This window comes from Leucoraja erinacea, chromosome 4, assembly GCF_028641065.1.
Source record: "Leucoraja erinacea ecotype New England chromosome 4, Leri_hhj_1, whole genome shotgun sequence".
Taxonomy (NCBI): Eukaryota; Metazoa; Chordata; class Chondrichthyes; order Rajiformes; family Rajidae; genus Leucoraja; species Leucoraja erinaceus.
Genome location: NC_073380.1, coordinates 60,984,026 through 61,001,345, shown reverse-complemented (window position 1 = coordinate 61,001,345; position 17,320 = coordinate 60,984,026). Strand labels below are relative to the sequence as shown.

At 41.4% G+C, this 17,320-nt stretch overlaps 1 long non-coding RNA gene across 4 annotated transcripts in view; it reads left to right on the top strand.

Moving 5' to 3' along the window:
* The first annotated feature begins 2,826 nt into the window (after positions 1–2,826).
* The window catches only part of LOC129696477 (uncharacterized), a 39,217-nt gene continuing 24,723 nt past the window's right edge, over positions 2,827–17,320 (top strand). Inside the window, exons 1-8 of one of the 4 annotated variants that reach the window (XR_008723328.1) lie at positions 2,827–3,113; positions 5,109–5,270; positions 5,984–6,080; positions 7,360–7,469; positions 8,231–8,340; positions 9,167–9,276; positions 13,184–13,279; positions 13,791–13,872. This is a non-coding gene — a long non-coding RNA (uncharacterized LOC129696477). The remainder of the gene's footprint in view (positions 3,114–5,108; positions 5,271–5,983; positions 6,081–7,359; positions 7,470–8,230; positions 8,341–9,166; positions 9,277–13,183; positions 13,280–13,790; positions 13,873–17,320) is intronic. The other 3 variants (XR_008723329.1, XR_008723327.1, XR_008723326.1) reach the window with 3 other exon arrangements.

Genomic DNA, 17,320 nt, shown 5'->3' with positions numbered 1-17,320 from the left:
GGCCATTCGGCCCTTCGAGCCAGCACCACCATTCAATGTGATCATTGCTGATCATCCCCAATCAGTACCCGTTCCTGCCTTCTCCCCATATCCCCTGACTCCGCTATCTTTAAGAGCCCAATCAAGCTTTCTCTTGAAAGTATCCAGAGAACCAGCCTCCACCGCTCTCTGAGGCAGAGAATTCCACATTCACAACTCTCTGTGTGAAAAAGTGTTTCATCATCTCCGTTCTAAATGCCTTACCCCTTATTCTTAATCTGTGGCCCCTGGTTCTGGACTCCCCCAACATCGGGAACATGTTTCCTGCCTCTAGCATATCCAAACCTTTAACAATCTTATATGTTTCAATAAGATACCCTCTCATCCTTCTGAATTCCAGAGTATACAAGCCCAGCCACTCCATTCTCTCAGCATATGACAGTCCTGCCATCCTGGGAATTAGCCTTGTGAACCTATGCTGCACTCCCTCAATAGCAAGAATGTCCTTCCCCATAATAAATTCACCTTTTTCAGTCTTCAAAGTTGGACCCTTGAAGACTGAAAAAGGTGAATTTATTATGGGGAACAAGGAAATGGTATCTGTTCAACACATCTACCATTTCCTTGTTCCCCATAATAAATTCACCTTTTTCAGTCTTCAAGGGTCCAACTTTGGTCTTAACTCATTTTTTCCTCTACACATACTACCTTTTACTTTCACTATAGCTTTTACTATCCTCCTTTATATTCTTGGCTAGCTTACCTTCGTACCTCATCTTTTCTCCCCGTAATGCCTTTTTAGTTATCTTCTGTTGCTCTTTAAACATTACCCAATCCTTTGCTATGTTGTACTTCTCTTTTATTTTTATACTGTCCCTGACTTCTCTCGTCAGCCACGGTCGCCTCTTACTCCCCTTGGAATCTTTCTTCCTCTTTGGACTGAACTACACCTTCTGTATTATTCCCAGAAATCAGAATCAGTTTTTATTCGCCAAGTATGTTTTGCAACATACAAGGAATTTCACTGGCCAGGTCAGTCATACAATTAAAAGCAACAGATTCAAAAACATATTTAACATGAACATCCACCACAGTGACTCCTACACATTCCTCACTGTGATGGAAGGCAAAATAAGTTCAAGTCTCTTCCTTTGTTCTTCCTTGGATGAGTCCCTGGAATCCTAGATACTGATAATATGTAATTGTTAAACAAAGTTTGTATTGGTTTGGATTATGATATGCATATACTTCAAATAAAAAAATTAAATATATTTAAAAAAAAAGAAACAGTTGCCTAGTTTGCACTTGGTCTCCCCAATATCTTGGCCACACCAGAAGCATTGAATGCAATAGAAACAGTTTGAAAAGGTGCACCTGAACCTCAGTCTCAACTGGAATAGTGGCTGGGGTCCCTGGATGGATGTGAGGCAGGAGCTGTAGGGAAGGATCTTACACCTCCAATGGTTACCAGTGTAAGTTCCTGGGGATGGTGAAGGTTGGTGGGAATGGATGAGTGAACCATGGAGTTGTGGAGGGGGTGGTCTCCACAGAAAGTGGAATGGAGTGGAGATGGGAAGATGCGACTGGGTTGTGTTCAATATTCTCTACAGATTCAGGCAGTCAAGAGTAGAGCAGTTACCATGACAGGTGAGATGCATCCAGTCAGAAATCATTCTATAGAATCTGTTGAGCTTCGAGAGAATCTTACTGGGCTTGACAAATCTTCTCAGACATTTAAGAAGACTTTCCCTCACCGTTGATCTTCTGTGACAGATGCTGTCTGATGTGCTGAGTTACTCCAGCATTTTGTGTCTATCTTCTATCTCTCCTATATTATCATCACTTCTATTTGTAATAAAGTATATTTCCATATAACCATCAGTAAAGGCTGTTTCCGACTGTTTATCCTACATCACCATCAGTAATGTCAGTAAAAGAAGTCCTCCCAGATTACCAGAAGTAATAACAGGAAATAACCTACTCCCATTCTTACCGTCAACAATATAATTGCTTGTGGCAAATTTATTCATCTGGATTACTACCAGTAATGATAGTAACAAACTGCCCCTAACATATTACTCTAATTAGCAGAACATTTCCTTAATTACCAACGGTAATAATAGTAACTGACCATGATGCTATTTTGCCATCCATAAGTAAATGGCCCGTTCCCTACATTACTATCAGAAGATCTGATACTGTCTGAAGAAGAGTATCAACCTGAACCGTCACCCATTCCTCTCTCCAGAGATGTTGCCTGTCCCACTGAGTTACTCCAGCATTTTGTGTCCATCTCCTCGGTTGCTATCAGTAATGCTGGTAATAGACTCCTCCCCCAATCAAAGATACTAGAGGAGCTCCTCTATAATCTTTGCCCCCAATCACCACAAGTAATAAATGCAATGGACCCACTGTCCTACATTACCACCAGCACTGTCCTAAATTATCATGAGCAAGGTCATAAGTGAGAGGAGTAGAATTAGGCCATTCGGCCCATCAGGTCTACTCTGGCATTCAATCATGGCTGATCTATCTCTCCCTCCTAACCCCATTCTCCTGCCTTCTCTCCATAACTTCTAAAAACCTGGACTAATTAAGAATTTAGTGTTATCCTAAATTACATGTACTACGTTACCACGAGTACTGTTCTAAATTACATGTACTACGTTACCACGAGTACTGTTCTACACGAGTAATTTTAGTAACAAACGCCACTCTCTCCACATTACCATTCACGACAGCAGTGCGCCCGCCGCTCCCGCTAGCGCTCGGTCCAATGGCGAGGCTGTTGCTAGGGTTAGGGCTGTTGCTATGGTTAGGGTTGGGGTTGGGGTTGGGGCTGGGACTGGAGCTGTGCGCATGCTCGCGGACTCCACCACGCGGGCGAACGTTAGCGTTTGTAACGGTGACCCGGCCGCTTCCTTCCCGCGCGGCGGGCAATGGTGCCCCGGTCGGCATCGGCATCGGCATCGGCGTCCATCGAGCTCTTTCAGCCAACACGACCTCTGGTCGCCCACAGATCAGACTTTAATGCATCTTATCTTCCCATGGCCAGAAAAACGTTGACGTGGCGCCTTCTCGTGCACCGAGACCTCGGGGCCACAACAGAACGACCGAGAAAACGTGCTGAATCGGTAACTAAATCCTTTCTACAATTGCCTTCCTTATCACACCGAGCAGAAAATGTTCTTCTTTATAAATTCAAACCGTTTTATATCATCTGGCTGACCTTTCTAGACGTTTTAGTCGCTTCCGAGCCTAGTTGATGGAAGGCGGCAACGCCAGATTAATAGTTTGTTTCACTGAAATATGAATCACGCCGCATGTCTGATTAAAATTAACTCGTTCTATTCTACGGAATAATACATTGTATACGAAAGTTATTAAATAAACACTGGTTTGTTAGAGATCAACTTCGCAATTAATTAATTGTGCTCGGTAACAAAGTAACTTGAAGATCAAAGTATTAAAACCTTTAATCTACTGAAATATTACTCTTTTTCAAAGTTTATTATATTTCTGTTAAATTAACTTTTACCGAGCTTTTTACCGATCTTCCGTTTCAAAACCATAATCTTCAGATCGGTGAAGGAATTTTAGAAATCGATTGATTGAAAGTTACAGCGTGGAAACAAGGCCCTTCGGCCCAGCGAATCCACGCCGACCGTCGATCATAGTTCAGAGTAGTTCAAGGTTATCCCACGTTCGCATCCACTCATTCAACGTTGATGAACCTACAAACCCATACGTCTTTGGGGTGTTGAGGGCAACCAGAGCGCCCACAGGAAACCCACGTGGTCACAGGGAGATCGTGCAAACTCCACACAGGCAACCCCCACGGTCAGACTCGAACCTGGGTCTGGGGTGCGGTGAGGCAGCAGCTCGACCAAATGCATCACGAAGTTGCCCATGTTGATAACTAAATTGTTATTAATTATTGCTAAATTTAGATTCAAGATTCAAGAGAGTTTATTGTCATGTGTCCCAGATAGGACAATTAAATTCTTGCTTTGCTTCGGCACAACGGAATATAGAAGGCATGAATACAGAACAGATCAGTGTGTCCATATACCATTGTATAAATATATACACACATGAATAAATAAAACAGATAAAGTGCAAATAAACAGATAATGGGCTATTAATGTTCAGAGTTTTGTTTGCGTTGAGTTCAATAGCCTGTGGGGAAGAAGCTGTTTCTGAACCTGGATGTTACAGTCTTCAGGCTCCTGTACCTTCTACCGAAAGGCAGCGGGGAGATGAGTGTGTGGCCACGATGGTGTGGATCCTTGATGATGCTGCCAGCCTTTTTGAGGCAGCGACTGCGATAGATCCCCTCGATGGTAGGGAGGTCAGAGCCGATGGACTGGGCAGTGTTTACTACTTTTTGTAGTCTTTTCCGTTCCTGGGCGTACAAGTTGTCGAACCAAGCCACGATGCAACTGGTCAGCGTGCTCTCTACTGTGCACCTGTAGAAGTTAGAGAGAGTCCTTGACATATCGACTCTCTGTAATCTTCTCAGGAAGTAGAGGCGCTGATGTGCTTTCTTTATGATTGCATCAGTTTTCTCAGACCAGGAGAGATCTTCAGAGATGTGCACGCCCAGGAATTTGAAGCTCTTGACCCTTTCCACCATCGAACCATTGATATAAACGGGACTGTGGGTCCCCATCCTACTTGTTCCAAAGTCCACAAACAGTTCCTTGGTTTTGCTGGTTTTGAGGGCCAGGTTATTGTGCTGGCACCATTTGGTCAGTTGGTCAATCTATCTTCTATTCTCTGACTCGTCCCCATCAGTGATACGTCCCACAACAGTGGTGTCGTCAGCGAACTTGATGATGGAGTTCGCACTATGACCAGCTACGCAGTCATGAGTATAGAGTGAGTACAGCAGGGGGCTGAGCACGCAGCCTTGAGGTGCTCCCGTGCTGATTGTTATCGAGGCTGACAATTTCCACCAATACGGACAGACTGGTCTGTGAATGAGGAAGTCGAGGATCCAATTGCAGAGGGATGCGCAGAGACCCAGTTCTGAGAGTTTGGTAACCAGCTTGGAGGGGATGATTGTATTAAATGCCGAGCTGTAATTAATGAATAACAGCCTGACATATGAGTTTTTATTGTCCAAGTGTTCCAGAGGAGAGTGTAGAGCCAGCGAGACCGCATCCACCGTTGATCTGTTGTGCCGGTAAGCGAACTGCAGTGGGTCCAGGTTTTTGTCGAGGTAGGAGTTGATTTGCGCCATGATCAACCTCTCAAAGCACTTCATCACCACCGACGTAGTGCCACAGGTCAATAGTTTTCGAGGCACGTTACCTTGCTCTTCTTGACCGGTATGATTGAACCTCAGACCTCAGAAGTGAGAGGTTGATAATGTCCGTAAAAACCCCAGCCAGTTGGTCCGCACAGGTTTATGGATAGATTTACAAAAGTAAAGCGGGAAACTGAAATGAGAACAGGAAATGCTGGGTAGCCAGGTTTTCTTTGACAAAATTACGTTGCATGATTTGAGATACCAGTTTTTTGATTTCATATTTTCAACATTCACTACATCTTCCTATGATAATAGATTTGCACTTGCACTTCCTCCAAACGGATCCTTTCTTTCTTAAATGCCTTACAATACCACCCCTTGGACATCCCATGCTGTTGCTAATAACGAGGAAACTCAGCTTGTAGTTTGTGCTTTGTCATGACTGCTCTCTCATTTGGTAAGGATTTGAAAGTTGGTCAAGATGTCTTCAGGGAACAGCGTTCACAGTAAAATGCAAGTTTTATATTAAAAGAGAAAGTGATTTAATTCAGTCTGAAAGTAGAGCTTTAAAATGAATACTGCAAACTACAAAGAAAGGTACGAGTTAGCCACAATGGATTAGTTAATTACATTAAAAGTTGTGGCAGTAAATAACCAACATTTAAAGAATTAATGTATAATTTATGATTGACACCATCAATAAATTTAAAGTCATATTAGATCTAAGGCAAATGTGTTTTATTTTGCCAGAGAAAAATAGGAAACATTGGAATTCAGAAAAAGCCAAGGCAAAAGAGGACAGGAGAGTGGCAAGAAACATAAAAACAGATTATAAGAGCTTCTGGAGGTATGAAAAAATATTTCATTAACTTTAAGATTAGCATAGAAGCACAATTAGTTTTGCTGCTCCAGGGAGCTGATCTTGAGCTCAGGTTCTGTCTGAAGTTTATACAATCTTCTCATGGCCATATGGGTTTCCGCCAGGTTCTTCAGTTTCCCCTCACATCCAAAAGTGAATTAATTGTCTACCGTGTGCATTGCTTTATATGGACTTGATGGGCCAAATAGCAGTCTTTGTCATTATGGCTAACTTAAATTGGTCTACATTTGGAGGCAGAAGAAATTGGGGAATAAAGAATTGGCAGAGTAATTAAGCAAATATTCATTTAAAAGATGAACCTACTGTAGACAGTAGGAAATCACTGGCAGGAGTGAATCAGAAACTGAAAAATTAATAATTGTAAAATGTGAAATTAATGTGACTGAAAAGTGATTAATCCCCAGTTTCCAATTACCTCTATCCTAAGGTTTTAAAGTTAGCTATAGAGATAGTGGATGCCCTTGGTAACATTTTCAGAAATTCCATAAATTCTAGAACCGTTCTAAAAAACAAAATGGGGGGTAGAAAATATTCTGCTGCTCGGGACAGGAGAGAAAAATGGGGATATTTTAGGCTGACATCAATATTAGGGGAAGTGCTGGAATCTAGTAATGGAGAACCATAATGGGATTGATATAGTTCATGATAGAGAAACCATGTTTGACAAATCTGGTGTTTTGAGCTTGCTTTTTGTGGTCCAGCGTCAATGTTCTTGGGGCTGTTCATTCTTGATTATATAATCACTGTATTTCCACTTCCAATTGTTTGTACAATTAGTAGCACAAGATGCACATGAGGATTGTGGTGGAAGAATCAATAATGTTGGCTGTAAGGTAATGATTCTTTGAATATGATTGTCGGGCTGTTGTCAGGACATTTCCATAATGTATCTCTAGTCATCAGCTCTTCGTGGGAAAGACTTTGCAAGGTTTACTGGAATTGACTTTGATCTGTCTAAATCTGATGTTGAGAAGGTTGATCTATCTAGTTTTGAGTGTGGAAACAACAATTCCTAGTAATGTTTGGAGACTACTGGAATCAGTGATGTGGAATATTGGAAGATAAATCAACTGGTAGAATTATATATTGTACAAAGTCAGATTGCTGTTGCAGGCTATTCTCATTTCTGTGATTGTGGCAGGGATCCCACAGAGCAGTGTCACAGGCCCAATCATCTTTAATGGCTTCATCTTTACGTTAGAAACATGAATGATCAGAGTAATGACCATTTCTATTTTCTCCACAGTGGATGAGCAGTACATGCCTTTTACAAACCTGAACAACATTGGGGCTTGGCTGTAAAGATCTAAATAACATTTGAGAAGTTGAAGAAGGCATCGGCCATCCCCAACACAGGTAATCTTCCACCTCTATTGCTATTTGATGACATTGTGATTGCCAAATCCTCCATTGGCAACATCTTGGGTTTCATCATTGATCACAAACTAGATACATAATTACCATGGCACTGAACATACCAGGCATTGGATTTTCTACATTCAAAGATTCACCTTTGACTTTCCACTAACAATAAGGTGTTGGAGAGCAATGTAGCGGAACACATTCTACATGCTTAAATGAGTACAGCTGCAACAATCATCTCCCTCATTCAATGCAATACAATCTGTTTGATTGGCAGCCCACAGATCACCTTGAATGTTCACTCCTTCTGCCCTGCTCACTGTTTCATATGCAGCATCTACATGATGGTCTGCAGTCACCCAGTCACTTAAGTTTTTTTTATAGTACTTCTCGAGTTGTAACATCCACCATGTCAAGTGACAAGGGCAGCAATTGTATGGAAACATCATCACTTGTTTATCCTTTTCAATTCACAATCACCTGACTGCTGGAACCATGATGACTACCAATGCCGTTTACCCATCCGATAATGTGATGAGGAAACCTCATTAACTCTGAGTTTCCAGCAATAAACCTCGTAACTCAAAATTATATATTGTACAAAGTCAGATAGCTGTTGCAGGCTATTCTCATTTCTGTGATTGTGGCAGGGATCCCACAGAGCAGTGTCACAGGCCCAATCATCTTTAATGGCTTCATCTTTACGTTAGAAACATGAATGATCAGAGTAATGACCATTTCTATTTTCTCCACAGTGGATGAGCAGTACATGCCTTTTACAAACCTGAACAACATTGGGGCTTGGCTGTAAAGATCTAAATAACATTTGAGAAGTTGAAGAAGGCATCGGCCATCCCCAACACAGGTAATCTTCCACCTCTATTGCTATTTGATGACATTGTGATTGCCAAATCCTCCATTGGCAACATCTTGGGTTTCATCATTGATCACAAACTAGATACATAATTACCATAGCACTGAACATACCAGGCATTGGATTTTCTACATTCAAAGATTCACCTTTGACTTTCCGCTAACAATAAGGTGTTGGAGAGCAATGTAGCGGAACACATTCTACATGCTTAAATGAGTTCAGCTGCAACAATCATCTCCCTCATTCAATGCAATACAATCTGTTTGATTGGCAGCCCACAGATCGCCTTGAATGTTCACTCCTTCTGCCCTGCTCACTGTTTCATAGGCAGCATCTACATGATGGTCTGCAGTCACCCAGTCACTTAAGTTTTTTTTATAGTACTTCTCGAGCTGTAACATCCACCATGTCAAGTGACAAGGGCAGCAATTGTATGGAAACATCATCACTTGTTTATCCTTTTCAATTCACAATCACCTGACTGCTGGAACCATGATGACTACCAATGCCGTTTACCCATCCGATAATGTGATGAGGAAACCTCATTAACTCTGAGTTTCCAGCAATAAACCTCGTAACTCAAAATTATATATTGTTCGGCATGGACTTGTAGGGCCGAGATGGCCTGTTTCCGTGCTGTAATTGTTATATGGTTATATGTTCAAAGTCAGATAGCTGTTGCAGGCTATTCTCATTTCTGTGATTGTGGCAGGGATCCCACAGAGCAGTGTCACAGGCCCAATCATCTTTAATGGCTTCATCTTTACGTTAGAAACATGAATGATCAGAGTAATGACCATTTCTATTTTCTCCACAGTGGATGAGCAGTACATGCCTTTTACAAACCTGAACAACATTGGGGCTTGGCTGTAAAGATCTAAATAACATTTGAGAAGTTGAAGAAAGCATCGGCCATCCCCAACACAGGTAATCTTCCACCTCTATTGCTATTTGATGACATTGTGATTGCCAAATCCTCCATTGGCAACATCTTGGGTTTCATCATTGATCACAAACTAGATACATAATTACCATGGCACTGAACATACCAGGCATTGGATTTTCTACATTCAAAGATTCACCTTTGACTTTCCACTAACAATAAGGTGTTGGAGAGCAATGTAGCGGAACACATTCTACATGCTTAAATGAGTACAGCTGCAACAATCATCTCCCTCATTCAATGCAATACAATCTGTTTGATTGGCAGCCCACAGATCACCTTGAATGTTCACTCCTTCTGCCCTGCTCACTGTTTCATATGCAGCATCTACATGATGGTCTGCAGTCACCCAGTCACTTAAGTTTTTTTTATAGTACTTCTCGAGCTGTAACATCCACCATGTCAAGTGACAAGGGCAGCAATTGTATGGAAACATCATCACTTGTTTATCCTTTTCAATTCACAATCACCTGACTGCTGGAACCATGATGACTACCAATGCCGTTTACCCATCCGATAATGTGATGAGGAAACCTCATTAACTCTGAGTTTCCAGCAATAAACCTCGTAACTCAAAATATATATTTTTAAGCTAAAATGTGTCAAGAGCAGGATCAGCCGTAGGGTATGCAGCATCAATGTAGATTGAAAAATCGTCTTCAAACGCACGCCATCGTTCTGTAAGATCTGCATCAAACACCAAGATCTCTGGTTTCTTGAGAGCAGAAGCCATTGTACACAGTAGAAAAATAACAAACTAATAAAAGAACAATATAATGAATCGAGGAGTAAGTCCGTACACTCTGACACCATGTTGAGTGATGACCATACAATAACAGAAGCCTTGCACCAAGATAAAGATCCAAAGACTTTATTAACTACATTGCAAGCACGACTTCACACTTGCACGTTCTACTTACACTAAGGGAATCCAGCAAGCCAGGGAGGTCCAAACGAAATGACGTTTCTGCAGCCATACATTACAAACAAATAGACCCAAGACACAACATAATTTACATAAACATCCATCACATTGTTGTGATGGAAGGCCAAAAAACTTATCTCTCCACTGCACTCTTTCCCCCCCCCCCCCCCCCCCCCCAGATGTCAAAGTCAAAGCCCCCGACTGGCGATGGCAATTGTCCCGCGGCCATTAAAGCCACGCTGGGTGGTGCAAGGTCGCACACCGGGTTCTTGATGTTGGAGCCCCCGGCGTGCGCTCGCAGAGTCCCGCGGCCATTCCAAGCCGCGCGGGGCGGTGCTGTGAGGCCCCGCTCCAGGAGCTCTTCGACCCCGCAACTCGGGCGGCAGAAGTCGCCGTTGCGGGAGCCCTGAAAAGCGGTATCCATCCAGTTGCATCTCCGAATCTCCGGAGGTCGGGCCGCAGCAGCACTCCACCACCGCTCCACCCGCTCTGGACTCGGCCAGCTCCCCGACGGTGAGGTGAGTCGTCGGCACCAGAGCCCCCGGTCTTCCTGTTGGAGGCGCTCCTCGTTGCAGCCCCAACGACAACGGAGACCCGACAAAGAAAGGTCGGGTCTCCCGTGCAGGGAGAGATTAAAAGTTACCCCCTCCCTCCCACACACACACCCCAACAAAAAATAACAAAAACTACATAAAAACATAGACAAAAAATAATAAAAACGCAGACGGGCTGCAGAGGCCGCTGCTGACGAGAGTCGTGCCGCCTATCTATCGTGTACTGTTTTAATATATAGGTGTGAAAATTTGAGGAGACTTGACATGGTAGGTGGCAAGAAGATATTTCTCCTGGTGGAATGTTTTGAACAAGGGTTCAGAGGCTCAGGATATGGGACCCACCATTGAGGTTGCAAATGAAAAACCTTTTGTGAGTGTGAATCTTTGGAATTCTTCAGCCAATTTGGTGTAGACACTGAGTTTTAAGTATAGTTGAGGCTGGAGTATTTATTGCTGTGGGTAGGGTCAGTTAGTAAAAAAGTGAAAGATGTGAGGGTTGGACAGGAAGGTAGCTCTGAGGCCAAGTATTGCCATGATGTTGAACAGAGAAGCAGGTCATAGGCAACCCCTGCCCCCTCCCCCGTTATGGTTGTTCTGGGGTGGGGGGAGGGGGGTGTAGAGTGTGTCAAAGTCGTATTGTTACTTCATAGATGGGGAGCTGTCCTAAATATGGCCACGTAGAGCTGATTGTAGAAACTAATTTTCATCACTGCCACAAAAATTCTCCATAAATGATAAATTAGTCTACAAAAAGACATGCGACTTTTATAGTCTAGCTAGTGAAGGTGTCATCATAAATCATGGTAGCAGCTGTTTGTTCTAATTTGGATGATAAATTGCCCCTTGCCACAGGGCCATCATGCTCATAGCTGTCCAGTGTATCTGACCATGCCACTATTCTCTACAGAAGAGAAAAAAGTAATGGTCAGTGATTTATTTCTGCTGAGATTTCAATGGATCTTTGTTTGGTTGCCTCTGCGGTATTATAAACTGTTTTTTGAGTCAAAAGTCTTGAGATGAACTTACAGTGGATGTATCAAATTTGTTGTGTTGGAATATGTGTTCCTATGTAATGGAACTATGAACCTTATACCATAATTATTAATCGTTAAACATATTTTGTGAGCCATATTACAGGTTAGATTTCTATTGGTTGGAAGATTATTTAAGTAAATCCCCTTTCAGACCACAACCAAATCAATGTTTATTTTTGATAGAAAATAAATTAATTTTAATTTTGTTTGTTATAAATACAGTTGTATGAGAAAGTAATTTAAATATACAGCCTAATTTGAACCTTTTGTCTATAATTTTCATATTTAACTTTTTCCCGTTCTGCATGGCCAACAGATTCTTTTTTTGGCATAAAGTTCTCTATATTTTATCTTTTACATCAATATTTAATCTCATGGCTATTATCCATTACTTTTACAACCATAGAATATGTTTCTTGTTCTGGAGAGAACTATATACTTGAGGAGCATTTTGTTGATTGCTATTCTAAGTTATTTCATTATTTAATCTAAGATTGTAAAGTTTCTTTCTTCATCTGTAGTTAATTTTCACCAGCTTTTTCAAGCTTTGATAAGCAATGATGTAACTCATCTTCCCTTCCTTTATTCACCACTTTATACTGTGTATTCAATATCTTTTTTTTAGTCCATCAACTTAATTCCTGCATTCTATACTTTGAGCTGGCATCACTAGTACTTGTATTCTGAGAGTTATATGGAATTGTTTATAACCTGCTACTTTTAAAGTGTGATCCAATAAGAATAAGTTTGTTTCTAGAAACATTTTTCTTGTCTAGCGTGCCTGCTGGTGGGTGTAGGTTTGCTTTGCCCTCCCCGTCTCTTAAACATTGTTCCCATGGGTACTGTTCTTCCTGCCTATCCATGTCATCATTGGTGAACTTTCTTCCCCCTTTCCCCAGCCCAATCATTATGGATTCATTCTATAGCTGGGAGAATGTTACTTTAAAAGCAGGCTGCAGATATCACACCTGTGAGGTAAATGCTGGGAGTTACAAAAACATATGGTAGATCCAGTCTTGCCAATTTCATCACAGAATTACACAAATAAAGTAGGCAAAACTGCTCTGTGAACATCACAGTTGAATATTTTGATCTTTGTATGACCTTCTCAAGCTGGTCCACAAACTGTTCGTAAAGCACTTTTTAAGCTCATTTTTCTTCTTGGTATAATGTATCCAAATAATTTGGTGTTGAAAAGAATAAGTAATATAATATAATGTGATGGAAAACAAGTAGATAGAAAATCTATTTTTCAGATTTTAATAGATAGAAAATCAGCATCTGAAGAGAAAAGTTTGAATCTGTTTGTGTTAACTTGGGAAATTAAAATAATGGATTGATTATTTTCTTTGTCAATATTACCTATTGGGCATGGCAGATATTTTCAACAGACGTCTTACAAACCATAAGAAATGCAACATGAATGGATTGGATGTTGATATCTACTGTTGTGCCCGTTTTGAAGAATATGAAGGTAAAAATTATGTGTTTATTTATTGTGATTTGTAAAAGTTAGTTGACAAAGAATTCTATTGGGGAATGTCCTAAACTGGTGTTTAAATGATTTTTATAAAATTTAATGTATTAAAAGTAGTTAGTTGAGTTAGATTAAGTTTTTGCTGGAACCATGATGACTACCAATGCCGTTTACCCATCCGATAATGTGATGAGGAAACCTTATTAACTCTGAGTTTCCAGCATTAAACCTCGTAACTCAAAATATATTTTTAAGCTAAAATGGGTCAAATTGTGTAATAAGTTATTGATAGTCTCCATTCAGTACATAGTGTATTTAAAATTAAATGAGAATAATCTGCTTAACCCATGAATCTCTGGAAGTGACAGCTACGGATATACGACCAATTTCTCCAAATTGAACTAAAGATATATTTGCAGTGTTGGAATACAAGCCTTAATTTGTATGGGCATTATGTCACACAGTCCTTTAGATAGGATACATTTGATGGATTGTCTCTATTCTGTAGGTGCTGTATTGCTATTTATTAACAAGTGCAAGTCCTCATTGGTGGAAATGAGGACGCGATGAAAAAATCATTTCTCGTGCTGGTGAGTTCATGACATTTTGTAGATAAGATTGTAATCTGAAGAAGACTTTGTTTATTGAGTGTACAAATGAGTGGATTTTATTTGTCTGTACTCATTTGCTTAGTAAGAATTATTTTTTGATTTTCGGTTGATTGGGAAGGGATCAACATGGTTTATTTTTTCCCCATTTCTTGGCCTAATGACTGTCGATTTCATACTGCATTATTTGCAGGGTGCAGCATCAGAGTCTTCAGTCAATTGATCTTTTCTGAATCAAAAATGTGGGATGTTCATTGATTGAATGAGGATCAGTTCCTTTTGTAACTTGTTAGATAGTAAAGCAGTCTATATGAGGCAAAACAGTGCAATGTAATTGAATTTCTTGTCAGATATTATAACTACATTTCAAATTAAAGATGGATTGAATAGATTAAAGATTACTTTCCAAAGTCTTAAATTAACTGTCAATAACACTTATCTAATACATTAACTTTTTTTATAGTGTTGGAGGTGGGAAATGCTTACAATGCAAGGGAAGTATCCTCGAAGATTAGTGATGAAATGCAAATTTAGACATTGGGTACTAATTTAAATCTTTGATCAAATGAAACTAGCTGACATATTGGAGCAGGTTCTGACACTTTTAAAATGAAGTCGTAATCTCAGAGTAAATTCAATTTGCTCGATCATAGCTTCAAACAAGTTAATGTTGGCTGCTGCATAAGTATTCTTTCTAAGGAATGTCATCCAGATATTAAAAAATGTAAATCATCCAGCATGGCAGAAACCACATCTGTATGTGAATTAGAGGTTTCCCTTGAGAAATTGTTTTAACATTCATTGAGTACCAAATATTGATTTTTGATGAGCTGTATTGCACTAACGGTTAGCAGCACGCTTGCACCAGATGCCGTTACCTGTGCCCTGATGATTGCTATAGCGACAGCCTGACTGAACACAGAAGCAGGGAATGTTTGTTACAGAAAGCAGTGCTGAATAACCCAATGTACATCTCCTCATCTGTGGGTAACCTGTGCGATAGTGCATGAATGAGACATAAGCAAACTGCTTTCGTAAAGTTAGGATATCTCAATTTTCCTTTTTTATAACCCTAATTCGATTGCAGGGCAAAACATAATAATCAGGAATGAGCAAATTCTTAATTGCATACCTGCCAACATTTGAAAATGAAAAATGAGTGACGGAGTGTGAGCGCCCGGTGGGGTCCAGGGGCCCGCCGTAGCTCCAGGATTTTAAGGGTTTTTTAAAGTAGTGAAACAAGTTTTTTTTGACACATGTATTTGATTAATTTAATTAAAGAAACAAAATGAAATAGCATCTGTGGATATTGCTGACCATACTAAACTAAAGAACTGAGGTGTCAGTTGCTCTACATCAGTGAGACCAGGCGTAGGCTTGGCGATCGCTTCGCCCAACACCTCCGCTCAGTTCGCAATAACCAACCTGATCTCCCGGTGGCTCAACACATCAACTTCCCCTCCCATTCGGAGTCCGACCTTTCTGTCATGGGTCTCCTCCATGGCCAGAGTGAGTCCCACCGTAAATTGGAGCAGCACCTCATATATCGCTTGGGTAGATTACACCCCAGTGGTATGAACATTGACCTCCAATTTTAGGAGGTCCCTGATTTCTCCTTCTTTCCCCCTCCCCTTCCCAGCTCTCCCACTGGCCACTGTCTCCACCTCCTCCTTTCTTCTTCCCGCCCCATCCCCACATCAATCTGAAGAAGGGTCTCGACCCGTAACATCGCCTTCCTTCGCTCCATAGATGCTGCCTCATCAGCTGAGTTTCTCCAGTATTTTTGTCTACTTTCGATTTTCCACCATCTGCATGCAGTTCCTTCATAAACAAAATAACTGGTTCTCTTTCCAGCTTTGAGGGCCTCATATGTAGCCTTCTTGCATCTTCTGAGAACATCATTGGCATATGATGTTGAATAACAGGTCTGATTGCTGCTTGCCAACGCCAATCTGTGTAATTAATGAGCTCACTGTTTCAGTGTTCATGGAGGCTCTTTATTTTGTTTTTGCCCACAATACTGAATACATGTTCACAGTCCGTGTTGCTATGAAAGATGACCAGCACTGATTTCATCTCTGTGGTTATAAGTGGGTACTTCTTCTTCCTGGATATCATGTCTTCCATTTCCCCAATTTCATGCCACTGCCTGTCAATGCGCACGCCATCTTGTAGTGGATGTCTCTGTCGATCTGATAGAGATTGAACTCTGACTGAAGCTAATCCATACATTCAGATTGAACTAGACCAAAGTGCTTGACAAAGTACTCTACAAACTCAAACTTCACATTCAACCCGTCTTTGATATCTACAACTGTGGAGTTGACAAGGAGCTCATCATGAAAAGGATAATGTATGTTGCAGCTGCTGTGTAGAATTTCTTTACACTTTTGTAGAAACCTGCTGTGTCGAGTTTGTCCTTGTTTTCATTGAGGAAAGCTTGACATATCCAATTTGGATGTCACTGTTCTTTGTGGATTGATTTGTCATTCGTCCAGTTTTCTCACATCACTTTAAAGGCAATTGCACCTGGTTTTATGAACTTTGTCAGCAGAGTAGCCAGTTGGCTCAGCAAGATGTGATGAATGTTGTGTATTTGGGGTTCATCCCTCTGCAGTACCTGTCACATGCAAATGAGAATGTAAAGGATCAATGATCTAACTTAAACAATGTACAACTGAAAACAAATTAAAACAAATGTACATTGTATGTCAATCATACAATATGGGATTAGTTAAAGCATGAGTCAACAAAAATAACATTTTGATCAAAAGCATGCATCAATAAGTAATGTTTAAAATATTAATTTTATAAACATGCACATAAACAATAAATTAAGTGATATCAAACAAAATAATAAAATCCCGTAACAATAAAAAATCATTAGCATCAACAATAAAAACAATGCCTGTCCCACGAGCATGCGACTTGCATGCGGCAAGTGCGACCAAACCCGAAGCGGGGGCCGCGCGGAGGTCGAGTGATTCCCGTACAGGGCCGGTCCCACCTGCATGCGGCGAGCACGACCAAACCGGAAGCGGGGGGCGCGCGGAGGTCGAGTGAGTGGCGTGAAGTTCGAGCGAAGTCCGCGCGTGATGTACAGCGTCAAGAAGCTGCGTATGGCGTCAAGACGCTGTGTACTGCGTCGAGAAGCTGCGTGCGCCTGTCGAGGCAGTGCGTACGGCGTCGAGGCGGCTGCGGGCCGGCAGGCCGTTGCCGTGCGGAATTTTTGAACACGGTCAGTTTTTCGGAGCCCCACGCTATGTCGGGACCAGCTCCGCACAACTCCATACGGCTCCGGCGATCGAAGTGGTACCGGCCCCACGAGGCCGTACGGCTCAAGCGGCCACGTTAGGTTGCGCTTGCCGCGTGGAGTCGCATGCTCGTGGGACAGGCCCTTTACTCTACATGTCAACTAACCTGGTTTGGA